The following is a 12,563-nucleotide window of genomic DNA, read 5'->3' as shown; positions in this document are numbered from 1 at the left end:
TTTATTTCCTAACCACTTTCCGATGGGCAGGCTGGAAAGATGCTAATATTACAGCTGCTATTTCTGGTGTTCAGGGCTGGTTTGACCATCCCTTGAGGGATTTCAGAATTTCACTAATAATAAAGCTAATGAGTGAGCACCTGACCTCCAGATAGCTAAATCCCAAAACTCTGGAGGATATAACCATTGCAAAAATACTTGCAACAAAATCAAAGCAGCCTTTTCAAGCCAGAAACTCTATGGCTCCACCAGCAAATAGGCACTTTAGTGAGATTTTTGTCTCCCAAGCAGCTGGTAAGATGAAGACTGGATGAGAATGATTCCAATTTCGAAACATACTTACATCAAAGCAAGCAATACAGCATTCATGTTTTGCTTCTCATGATCTTGGTCAAAAGATGCTTCTCAAAACCTATGTCATAGCAGGCAAAGTAACACATATGATTCCCAGTAAAACCTAAATCAATCAATCAATCAATGAGGTAGCGAAGTAATTGAACCCTCAGTGTATGCAGAGCACTGTACTCAGTTATTGAGAGAGTACAATACAACAGCTTCTCAGGTTCACACCTGGAGAGTTTCCAGAACTCTACCAGTCTCAGCTAAAAGAGGGAGAGTCAAGCAGAGGCCTACCCATTCCATTCCTAGTTTGGGCAGTGGCTAGCGAGTGGAAGGCAATCTGTCACAAGTCAAAACTCCCCCATGCTGGGCAGCAGCAGCCCGGGAGAGAGTCGAGTGTGGAGACTCAGGTTTACTGTGCGGAAGGAGGCAATGTTAAACCACTTCTGTATTTTTACCAAGAAAAGTCTTTGGGTAAACTACCTAAGACAAGACAGTATAACAGATTTGGTAGATATGTTGCCTAACCACATGGAGTTCACAGGTTAGAGGGGGAGACAGACACTAATATAAATAAATTAAGAAGGGTATATAAGTGCTGTGGGACTGAGGGTAGAGTGAATAGTAATTGAAACCAACAGCAACCCCAGTAACACCAGCAAAATTGCAGAGTACGGAAGCCTCGACACACACCAAAAACAAGATAATTTTACCACTTCAGTGTTCTCCATATTTATAAGGTATTCCTCAAAAGATAATGATCACATGCCAAAGTCATCATGCTGTTAAGGTCCCATCATTTAGGACCTAAGATTTTTCATAGCTCTACTTATTTCCTGAAGTCAAGTTCGACTGTGTTTGATCTGATTATCTTGCATTTCTACTCCACTGCTTAGCACAGACATACATACATACATACATACATACATACATACACTGCTTAGCTTTGAATACATGACAAGTCTAAGTATTCAATAAAATCACAATGATTAGCAAATATAATTTTTATAGTACATGATGAGTAATTAGGGATTCAGGTAACAGCAAATAAATATTGAAGTCCTTGTCAACACATATTCAGTCCTATACAGTGTTCCCATTCTCATGCAAGGGATAAATCTCTACTCAACAGCGCGTTCAAATACAACTGGACACTTGGAAAATTAATGGTGAATCCCAAAGCAATTTAAAAAAATGGTCTTGTGATCCTTGAGGAGGAAAGTGCTAATAATATAAAGGTGTATTGTGTATGGCTATGAACCAATAGAAACTGTTAACAGTAATATTATTGGGAGATCAGCTTTAGGGCCAATTTTTGATGGCTGATCCTACACTCTGATGAATGGCAGTGGCTTTCAAAATCCCTTGCTCTGATGTTTCTTACACATTCATAGTACACTGGCTCAGAGATGTCCCAGGAAAGGGAATTTCCAGCAAATATGAGCACCTTATGACTTAACTTTCTAATGGTTTATTTATAGAATATATTTTCATCAGAAGCTAGCTGTGGATTTAGTCTCAGAAGGGCATTTCCCACAGAGTTTCTAATAAGGTCATAAGAATCCATCTGTTGAAGAAGAGTGTTTCATTTCAACAATATATGTTGAGTTGATTTGGCTTCATTGAAAATTTCATTTTGCCTCTGCTCAGTCTGTTGAAGGCCAGATAACATCAGCAGGCTTACTACAACAAAGAAAAACATATCTCAAAAGGAATGACCACAATCAAAATCACTTATGTAGCTCCCTTTTCCAAAATGACCTACATATTCTTGGAGTGGATTCGTTTCACTTCTCTTTGTGACTAGGAATGGAAAAGAGCCTGTGAAATTCAGGAAAGACTTCCTGGCAATCAGAAACACCTCCATTCAGCATTAATAATTAGTGGAATGTTAATGCCTGACATAGAAGGTAAAGATTAATAATTCAATTAAACTTTCCTCTTTCCAATTTTTCCTCTAAGGAAATTACCTTCTAAAATGTAATGATAACTGCTTCTATTTGTTCTCTAAAATACATTCATTGTAGAATCCGGCTAACGGGTGAATGCTGCAGAAAATAGAAATACTAAGCACATTTCAGTCAATTAATTGAGGCAGAGTAATGGATTATAAATTATAATATAAGATAAGATTCTGGAAGCATACATTTCTTTTTATTTTAATTCTTAATTCATTATTTTCTGCTTTTCAAGCAGAAGGCATGATTATTTCCCTATAAAGAAGCTTGATCAATTTTCAGATAAAGCACTGAACACAATTTGATCAAACTTTATGGCACCATAAATGAGTCGAAATAAAAAAATTGAGAAGCAAAATTGGTAAATGAAAAGTGTCACAATAATTACGAGAAACAGCTGACTCTCGGAGTGCTCTCCAAACTGATAAAAACAGTAGTTTGCCAGCTTTACAGTACAAATTGTACTGAACCCAGGAATTCCTTTGAAGGGTATACTTCAGAAAACTATCTCTATTTCACCTATTTTTTAACAGGACCTTATTCGGTTCGTCTTTAGATCAAATATCTCAGAAACTTTTATTTTCCTTTTAGATGTCTCTTTCCCAGGGTATTTCGAGGTTTCCTGAAATTTCCGAGGTATCATAAAGATTGGAATTCATCTTGATGTTTTCACAACATAGTGTTCTTTACCTTTGAGCTTTCTATGAACTAATTAATGTTTAACTTTCAGGAGACATCTTACAATCTTTTATATTGCTCCAGTGCTGTGACTTGGCTTCCCTGTAATGATCCTAAATTACCCTGGTTGCCTTGTAATGGAACTTGGTGTAATTAGAAGCACTGTGGCCTAGTTGAAAGAGCACGAGCCTGGGGATTTTCAATTGGACAGATTAAATTAGTACTAATAATAATAGTTTTTATTAAGTGCTTCCTGTGTATAGAGAACTGTTCTAACCTCTGGGAGAAAATACACAGGTAGGAATTGGGCAAGTCCCTGTCTCTTAGGGAGCTCATACTTTAAGCTTTTTAAATGGGCCGATTTTGATACTTGGAGACTGGGAATTAAAAGGTTAGATTACTTATTATAAGTTAAGATTTTAATGATTTGTCAGACTGTTACACTAGTTACTAATCTCCCAGATGCAAGGTCAGTTAAATGTAGGTACAAAGTATGTGATTTTTCCCCTTGGCTATATATTGGTGGCTTGAGGACTCATACTTTCTTTAACTTTTTTCTGTTTATTAAGGTAGAGATTTTGGAAAGAAACAGGGTTGTCAAATTTCCCTCTAGGCCATCATCCTTCACGTTGGATCCATCAGATCCATCAGAACCAGCATGGTCTAGTGGCAAGAGCGTGGGCTTGGGAGTCAGAGATTGTGGGTTCTAATCCCTCTCTGCCACCTGTCTGCTGAGTGACCTTGGGGAGGTCACTTCACTTCTCTGGGCCTCAGTTGCCTCCTCTGTCAAAAGAGGATTGAGACTGTAAGTGCTATGATTGAAGGGACTGTGTCCAACCTGATTAGCTTGTATCTACCCCAGCGCTAGAACGATGCTTGGTAGATAGTAAGCAACTAACAAATATCATAATTATAATAATAATTATTGTCATATTATAGTGGTGAAAAGCAGTCTTGTCCGTATTGAGCCTGTAAATATCTTGTCCTGTGAGAGGTAGATACAGCTGTTGTTATATTAATAATAATAATTATAATAATTCTGCTATCCATTAAGTGCTTACTCTGTGTCAAGACCTTGAGTTGATCGAGGATGATTAGGTGAGACCCAGTCTTTGTCCCACACAGAGCTCCCATTAACTTTTTTGCTGTTTGTCTGCCATTGTAATTTATGGATTTTCCAGACCCTTTCCAACGATTAAGTGGACCACCTAGTCCCCAGAGAAGACCAAAATCCTTACGTCCTCATGAAATTTCTTTTTTCAGAATGGTCTTGTTGCATTTATTCCAATCGCCTGAGGGTATGGATACATTCACATCCATGTTGGGACAAATTTCCAAGGTTCTAAGACACTGGGCAGAACTTCGGAAGACACAGGACAAGAATTGTCTCTGCCCAACAGGGCATATGGCGATAGCTCATTGCTTCCTGGCTTCTCTGTAGTTTTGCATATGATCCTGCCTTCAGTATATCTCTACTTGGATGCCCTGCTGACACCTCTAACTTAATCTGCCAAAATTGAACTGCATATATTTTTCCCATGGTATTTGTTAAGCACTTATTCTATGCCAGATAATGTGCTAAGTGCTGGGGCAGATATAAACTAGTCAGGTTATTCATTCATTCTTTCATTCAATTGTATTTATTGAGCACTTACTATGTGCAGAGCACTGTACTAAGCACTTGGAATGTACAATTCAGCAACAGATAGAGACAATCCCTGTCCAACAATGAGCTCACAGTCTAAAAGGGGGAGATGGACAATACAACAACAAAACAAACCAAGTAGTCTGGCGTCAATATCAAGATAAATAGAATCATAGATATATACACATCATTAACAAAATAGAGTAATAAATAATATATACAAAAATGCGCAAGTGCTGTAGCTGGGGGGAAGGGGGAATAGCAGAGTGAGAGAGTGGGGGGAATGGGGAGGGGAGGAGGAGCAGAGGGAAAGGGAGGGCTCAGTCTGGGAAGGTCTCCTGGCAGAGGTGAGCTCTCAGTAGGGCTTTGAAGAGGGGACAAAAATTAATTTGGCAGATGTGAGGAAGGAGGGCATTCCAGGTCAATAGTAGGACTTGGGCCAGGGGTCAATGGCGAGACAGGCATGAATGAGGGACCATGAGGAGGTTAGTGGCAGAGAAGCAGAATGTCCGGGCTGGGCTGTAGAAGGAGAGAGGGGAATTGAGGTAAGAGGGGGCAAGGTGATGGAGAGCTTTGAAGGTTGATAGTCAACCACTGGAGATTTTTGAAGGGGGAGTGACATGCCCAGGGCCTTTCTATAGAAAGATGATCCAGGCAGCAGAATGAAGAATGGACTGGAGCGGGGAGAGACAGGCGGATGGGAGATCAGAGAGGAGGCTGATGCAATAATTCAGATGGAATATTATGAGAGATTACACCAGCAAGGTGGCAGTTTGGATGGAGAGGAAAGGGCATACCTTAGCAATGCCTCTAAGGTCAGCACTGGCCTTCTTATATTCAAATCCAATGGACTCTTCCTTGTCTTAATCCTCCAGGATCACTCTACTACCATTTACATGGTGGAAAACCTTCCTTTTTTTCATGTGATATTTGTTCAGTGCTTACTATGTGCCAGGCACTGCTGTTCTAAGTGCTGCGGTAGATACAAGATAATCAGGTTATCTCACGTGGGGCACATAGTCTTAATCTCCATTTGGCAGATGAGGTAACTGAAGCCTAGAGAAGTTAAGTGGCTTGCCCAAGGTCACACAGCAGACAAGTGGCAGAGCTGAGATTAGGACCCATGACGTCTGACTCCCAAGCCCGAGCTCTTGCCACTAGGCCATGCTGCTTCACCTAATCTCCCCGTTTAGACTGTGAGCCCCCCGTTTAGACTGTGAGCCCATTTGGGGCAGGGATTGTCTCTATCTATTGCCAAATTGTACATTCCACGCGCTTAGTACAGTACTCTGCATAAAGTAGGCACTCAATAAATAAATACTATTGAATGAATGAATAAACAGTCCATGTCCCACATGGGGCTCACAGTCTTAATCCCCATTTTACAGATAAGGTCACTGAGGCACAGAGAAGTTAAGTGACTTTCTCAAGGTCACACAGCAGACACATGGTGGAGCCGAGATTATAGCGCAGGTCCTTCGAACCCTCAGGCTTATGCTTTATCCACTAGTCATCCTGGAAACATTTTTACTTATGGGCCTCAATTTTGCTAACACAATACTAATCTTATTCTCCTCCAACCTCTCTGATTACTCCTTCCCTGTTTTGTTTCTCCTCTTCCACTTTTCTTCTCTTAGTCACTGCCCCTCATGTTTTGTACTGGGTTCCCTATTCTTTTCATTCTACTCCCACTCCCTTAGGGAGCTTTCATACTAGTAAGTCCCTTTGGATATCTCAAAAATCTCCTTATCTATCCCTTGAGTTCTCAACTAACCTGTAATCTTGCATTTCCATTTGTATGTCCTACCACTACCTCAAACCTAATGAATAAAACCGAACTACTCATTTTCCTTCCTAAATCTCCTCCTCCTCCTCACTTTCCTTCATTGATCGATAACATCACCGTCCTCTCTGTCCCAGAAACACACAGTCTAGGCATCATCCTGGATTCCTCATTCTCCTCATCACCCATATTCAGTTTATTGCAACTACTACTATTCCTATATAATAGCCCTTGTCCCCTCCTACCTCACATCGCTACTCTCCTACTACAACCCAGACCACACAATTCACTCTTCTAATGCTAATCTTCTCACCTTGCTTCAATCTCATCTATCTCGCCACCGACCCCTCACCCATGTCCTGCCTCTGTCCTGAAATGCCCTCCCTCCTCAAATCCAACAGACAATTACTCTCCCCTGCTTCAAAGCCTTAGTGAGGGCAAATCACCTCCAAGAGACCTTCCCTAACCCCCCCCCCCTTTTTCCTCTTTTCTCACTCGCTTCTGCATCAACCTTATATTCCCTTTATCCATCTCCCCTCCCAGATCCACAGCATTTATGTACCCATCTTTAATATATTTATTTATATTAATGTCTGCCTCCCCTTCTAGACTGGAAGCTCACTGTGGGCAGGGAATATGTTTATTGTTATATTGTACTTCCCCAAGAACTTAGTACAGAGCTTTGCTTATAGTAAGTGCTCAATAAATACAATTGAATGAATGAATGAATCGCTCTCCCTGTCCACTTCCTGTCAACTCACAGCTCTCTCCAGTTACAGTCCCCTCTCCCTCCTACCATTCTTCTCTGAACTCCTTGACTGAGTCGTCTACACCCACTTTCTCCTATTCGTCTCCTCCAATTCTCTCCTTGACCCCCTCCAATCTGAACCCCTTCCCCTTCACTCCACAGAAACCACCCTCTCAAAAGTCGCCAATGATCTTCTTCACCAAATCCAATGGCCGCTACACCATCCTTATACTCCTTGACCTCTCAGCCTTCTTCAACATTGTCTACCAACCCTTTCTCCTGGAAACCGTATCCAACCTTGGCTTCATTGACGCTATCCTCTCCTGGTTCTCCTGTTGTCTTTCTAGCTGTTCATTCTCAGTTTACTTCATGGGCTTCTCCTGTGCCTCTCACCTCTGAACTGTGATTGCCCCTCAAGGTTCAGTTCTGGGTCCCCTTCTATTCTCCATCTACACGCACTCCCCTGGAGAAGTCATTTGCTCCTATGACTTCAACTGCCACCTTGATGTGAATGATACCCAAATCTACATCTCCAGTCCTGTTCTCTCTCCCACTCTGCAGTCTTGCATTTCCTCCTGCCTTCAAGACCTCTCTTCTTGGATGCCCTCCCATCACCTCAAGCTAAATATTTACAAAACAGAACTCCTTATCTTCTCACCCAAATCTTGTCCTCCCAGTGATTTTCTCATCACTATAGATGGCACCACCATCCTCCTTATCTTACAAGCCTGTAACTTCGGCATTATCCTTGACTCCTCTCTCATTCAACCCATACATTCAATCCATTACTAAATCCTGTCGGTCCCACCTTCACAACATTGTTAACACTGTGGAACTGGGACAGGGGAGATTTTATGAAACCACTCCAAATGGTTTCAATTTTATCGACAAAGTATTTGGCAAGGCCATTAGGGGTAGGAGATGGGGGCTGTGGGGCCAAGGGTTTTGAGGAAGGAATTAAAAGTCTGAAATGGATGGGGTGGACCATGGACATAAGAGTCAATAAGGATAGAGAAGTACTATTGTTGGAAAGAAGAGAAGACAGAGTTATAACAGAGAATTTGTTTGGGTTGTACGAGGTCAGACTGATGTCTGTTTTCCTGCTAACAACACTCCACTCCTCCAGCATAGAAGCAGAGGAACTGTATTATGAAAATGACCCAAGGCTGTGGGTTGGTGGTTTGAAATTGGCCTTGGATCAGGGAAGCAAGGGTGTTGAGTTCAGTGAATAGGATGAAAATTGAAGGTGTCAATTTGTGTATAAAGAGAAGATAGCTTAGGTATAACTTTGAAGACCCGGAGGGGATTGAGAGATCTATGGAGGAGCGAGAAAGTTTTGTGGGGAGGGTTTGTGCGGGAGAGAAGGCAGTCTAGGAGGTTATGGTCAGGGAATCAAATTTCAGAACTAGTGAGGTATAATCATAAGGTCTATGATACCAGTAGAGGCAGCTTGGTGTTGCTCAATGCACATTTATTTCATGAGTGAATATATGTCCACTTGTTACCATTTGATACTACACTCTGACCATACTCTAAAGTGCTAAGTCGAACAGACCAAAACCTGCTCTACTCTACAATGTAGGATGAAATCCTCTGTAATGGACTGAGCTCACCTTTGATTATGATCAGGGAACAGCGTGAGCAGTGAGTTTGAATATTGCTCATCATTGCAATCCTAAATTACTTCCCAAGAAGCATCCCAATCCATGACAGGAGATATAGATTCTGTTAGCACACCTTCAAACAATGTGCTTTTCAAAGATAGTTTTTTACATATGTCTATGAACATATTTCATCACAGAGTACTTTTGAGTTGGGTGAACTATATAGCTTTTTCAATATGACTATTATTTATGATTGTTGCAATTACAAGCAAAGGAATAGAAGATGAATGTGAGAATGAGGAAGTTGCCAACTGTGTGGCTTTTGTCCCCTCACAACTTGAGATATCCCATAGTGACGTGGGGATTAAACTCAGCAGTATACTGACATGTTACAGGCCTGAATGGCAATCCTGCTGTTTATAGGATACAAGAAAAACTGTCTTTTGGTTAAAGATGTAGACTGACCATCTTAGCTGAAACTCTTGCACATTTTCTAACATCTCTTCGAGCCACCTACACAAATCTAGGATTTTCCAAATTAAATAGGGATGTATGGTCAGCCTATGTACAGGAAAGAAGCTTTCATTCTCCCTGATCAAATGATCAATCATATTTATTGAGGTCTTACTGATTATAGAGCATTATATTTAGTGGTTGGGGGAGGATGATGTAACAGAGTTGATAGACATGTTCCCTGTTCACAAGAAGCATAAACTGTAGGCAAGATTATAGCAAAGAATTCACTTCTATGGCTAATATTTCCAATACGTGCCCTACCTGAGCTGAGCAAATTACGTCTTAGAAGTTTAGGTGACATTTTTGCACTTTTGTACTCCACCCTGACAACATTTCAAAGACCTTTAAAAGCAAATAATGGCTTGGTGCATCACTCTCTCTTTCAGCAGATACCATGCAATCTGAGCTATTTTTTTTTTCATTCTAAACTACATTTTTATATTTCATCCTAAAATAGTTCATGATCTCAATGACAGGGCTGCTTTTAGTGAGGCAGATAACTCATTCTGCCTTCTCTCCTGGATTCTCATTCTGCTTATATTTTTATTGGATGGTCACTTCAGGGCTTCTAGCTCATTCCATCCAACTTAAAAATTAACTTCAAGCTTTGTTCGTAAGAGAATAAATGATGAGTCTCCAATCCTCTAACATGGCATGAGCAATGGCATAACATGGGTAATGGTTTCCTGTTCAAGGTGAAATACTAGTCACCTGGAGTTAAAACATGGTCTCAAAACACTAGTAAAAACATGACAATGGCAGATGGTCAGTATACTGACATAGAATCCCAAAAGTAATAACAAAATTTGTTTTCAAATGAAGGGTATTGTGGATTTATAATTCTGAGAATATACATAAAGTTCAAAATCAAAATTGTGGAAATTTAACACAGGTTCTATTATATTTACATAAAGCCAAATGATTGCTTTATAGTTGATCCTGTATCAAATTCTTTTTAATCATACCATTGGAAAATTCAAATTTAGCACAATGTTAGAATAATAGCACAAAGCTAGAAAAATAAGTAGTTTTGCCAAGAAGCCAGTAAAAATACAAAAAAAAAATCAGAACATCTGTAATTGTTTGCATTGTTAATCTATGAGATATAAAATACAAACAATATAAATGTGAAGTGTCCTATTGGAAGAGCTTAACTGCTTTCACAGCTAATTTCAACCCTGCTGACCACTGAGGGGATAACAAAATAATTTCCTTAAGAAATGTGACTTCAGCAATCTACTCCTGAAACCTGGTTCTGTCTACCATTTATAAAAACACAACGAACTTTGACTTTTCCAGGGTCTGCAACCAACAGGACAGGACTCTGAATGAAACTGATTTCACAGTTATTGTTCTTTCTTATTTGATTTACTGTGTGGTTTTCAGTCTCGTAATCTCAGGAACTACAAGATTTAAAAAGTGCACACACAGACACACACACAACCAATATTTGAGTTGGACATTAGCAAATAACACCTCACTGCGCTTTAGTTCATACATTGTTGATCTACCAACTTGCTACCTATAATTAAGCCAACAGACACTTTGAGGCAGTAATCAGTCAATCATAGCTCTTGGGCTTAATAATGAAAATACCTCACTAATGGAAAATTCCTAACACTTCAATAAAAATTAATGTAAATTAGACAACTGGATGCTATCTATCACTGGCTTTTTAGAATAAATAGCTCAACAGCCCTTTAAAATCTCTCTCATGATTTTATTCTTTTAACTTATTGCTATGCTACAACCAGTGATCAAGAAATGCAAAATTAAAGGAAATGGCAAACTTCCTGCCCAGATTTGCTACCAGTCTCTCACTATGATTTCTGTGGCAATGTTTTCCTTAAAATTGCATACTCTCCCTCCCTGGGTTGAAAATCAGAGCTTTGAACCGCTAGGGAATTTCCAGTGGTCTAAAGCTGTGAGCTGAAGGAACTGCTGAAGCCCTAAGGTAATGTTGAAAACCAAATCACTGTGAACGGATTTTGCTCTGCCTGAAGCATTTCTCTCTATGCAGTATGTTTTAGCCTTTCCTTAAGTGGCAAGGAAATGATGACTGTGTGGGTTGGGTTTCTGGAAGAAGGAATCCATTGAGTCTGTTCAAAATCCTCAGGGCTGTTTGGTATTCAGAGAATCTTATAAAATGAAATAGCAGATATTGTTAACTAAATAAATGAAGTATTGTGATTTTAAGACTAGTTTCTTCAATATTTTCTTATTTTGTGGGTGCTAATAATTCTGGGGTAAGGTGGGGAAAAACAATTTATCTGCATCCTTATACTGCCTTAAAGATCAAAAAGGGCAAATAAAATGATTGTAGATGGAAAAATGAAAGCAAATTGATTTTGCTGATTATTGCTTATGCTGAGGCAACAGAGAGATAACAAATCACATTTTCCCAAGACCATCCATGTTGGTGATGATATATCTATCCTTTCTTTATGCTGACCCATGAACAGTTCAGTTGCAAGATCTATAAAATGATATTGGAAGACTTTCCTTTTATTACCTTTGATGCTTTCACAGATAGGAGAAAAGTTCACACGTTTCTGAAGGACATTCAGCTTCTCAAAAAGAGTATTGTAAGTTGAAAGAGTGATAATTAAAACCAATAACCTAGGTACCTATCTTTGCTTTAAAATTTTCAGATGGCTATTTCACATCTTTTGTGTGCCTGTTTAGTTAGGAAACCACTCATTTATTGATCAGGATTTAATGAACATTCAAAGGTGGTGATTAAATGGAGGTGGTTATCAGAGTATTTCATTTTCAAGAAACAACGTGAGACTTGGGTTTCAGAAAAATAGATTTTGTAAACATTTCTGGTGAATCTCAAGGCTTCCTTAGATTTACAGGCTGGTCAATTCTACCTCAGGGGGAGAAAGAGGAATTACACTGGCTCTGTCCTTTGGGCCTGAAATTAAATCACCTTACAGCATGGAAGAATCCAGCTCATCCTGTTCGAGGAGCAGAGAGAAGGAGTGGCAGAGAGGTCAGTGGGGAATATAGGTAGCAGTGGGGTGATGGGAAAAAATAATTGTGGTATTAGTTAAGATTACTAGGTTCCAAGTCCCGATGTAGAGGTACGTGATAATCAAGCTGGCTCACAGTCTACTATGAAAATAGAACAGGTACATTATCCCTAGTTTCATAGATAAGGAAACTGAGTTACAGAGAAGTGAAATGACTTGCCCCAGGTCACACAGCAAGCAGGGGACAGATCTGGGATTAGCATCCACATCTCCATAATTCCCTCCACACATAAGGGAACCCAGGTGAAGCAAGGACA

At 39.9% G+C, this 12,563-nt stretch overlaps 1 non-coding gene across 1 annotated transcript; it reads left to right on the top strand.

The window, feature by feature from the left end:
- The first annotated feature begins 552 nt into the window (after window positions 1-552).
- LOC114816847 lies at window positions 553-690 on the top strand. Its single transcript, XR_003764652.1, has one exon. It is a non-coding gene; the product is annotated as a small nucleolar RNA SNORA7 (small nucleolar RNA).
- Window positions 691-12,563: the final 11,873 nt, after the last annotated feature.

This window comes from Ornithorhynchus anatinus, chromosome 14 (genome assembly GCF_004115215.2).
Source record: "Ornithorhynchus anatinus isolate Pmale09 chromosome 14, mOrnAna1.pri.v4, whole genome shotgun sequence".
NCBI classification, from domain to species: Eukaryota; Metazoa; Chordata; class Mammalia; order Monotremata; family Ornithorhynchidae; genus Ornithorhynchus; species Ornithorhynchus anatinus.
This window is presented reverse-complemented; position numbering and strand designations above follow the sequence as displayed.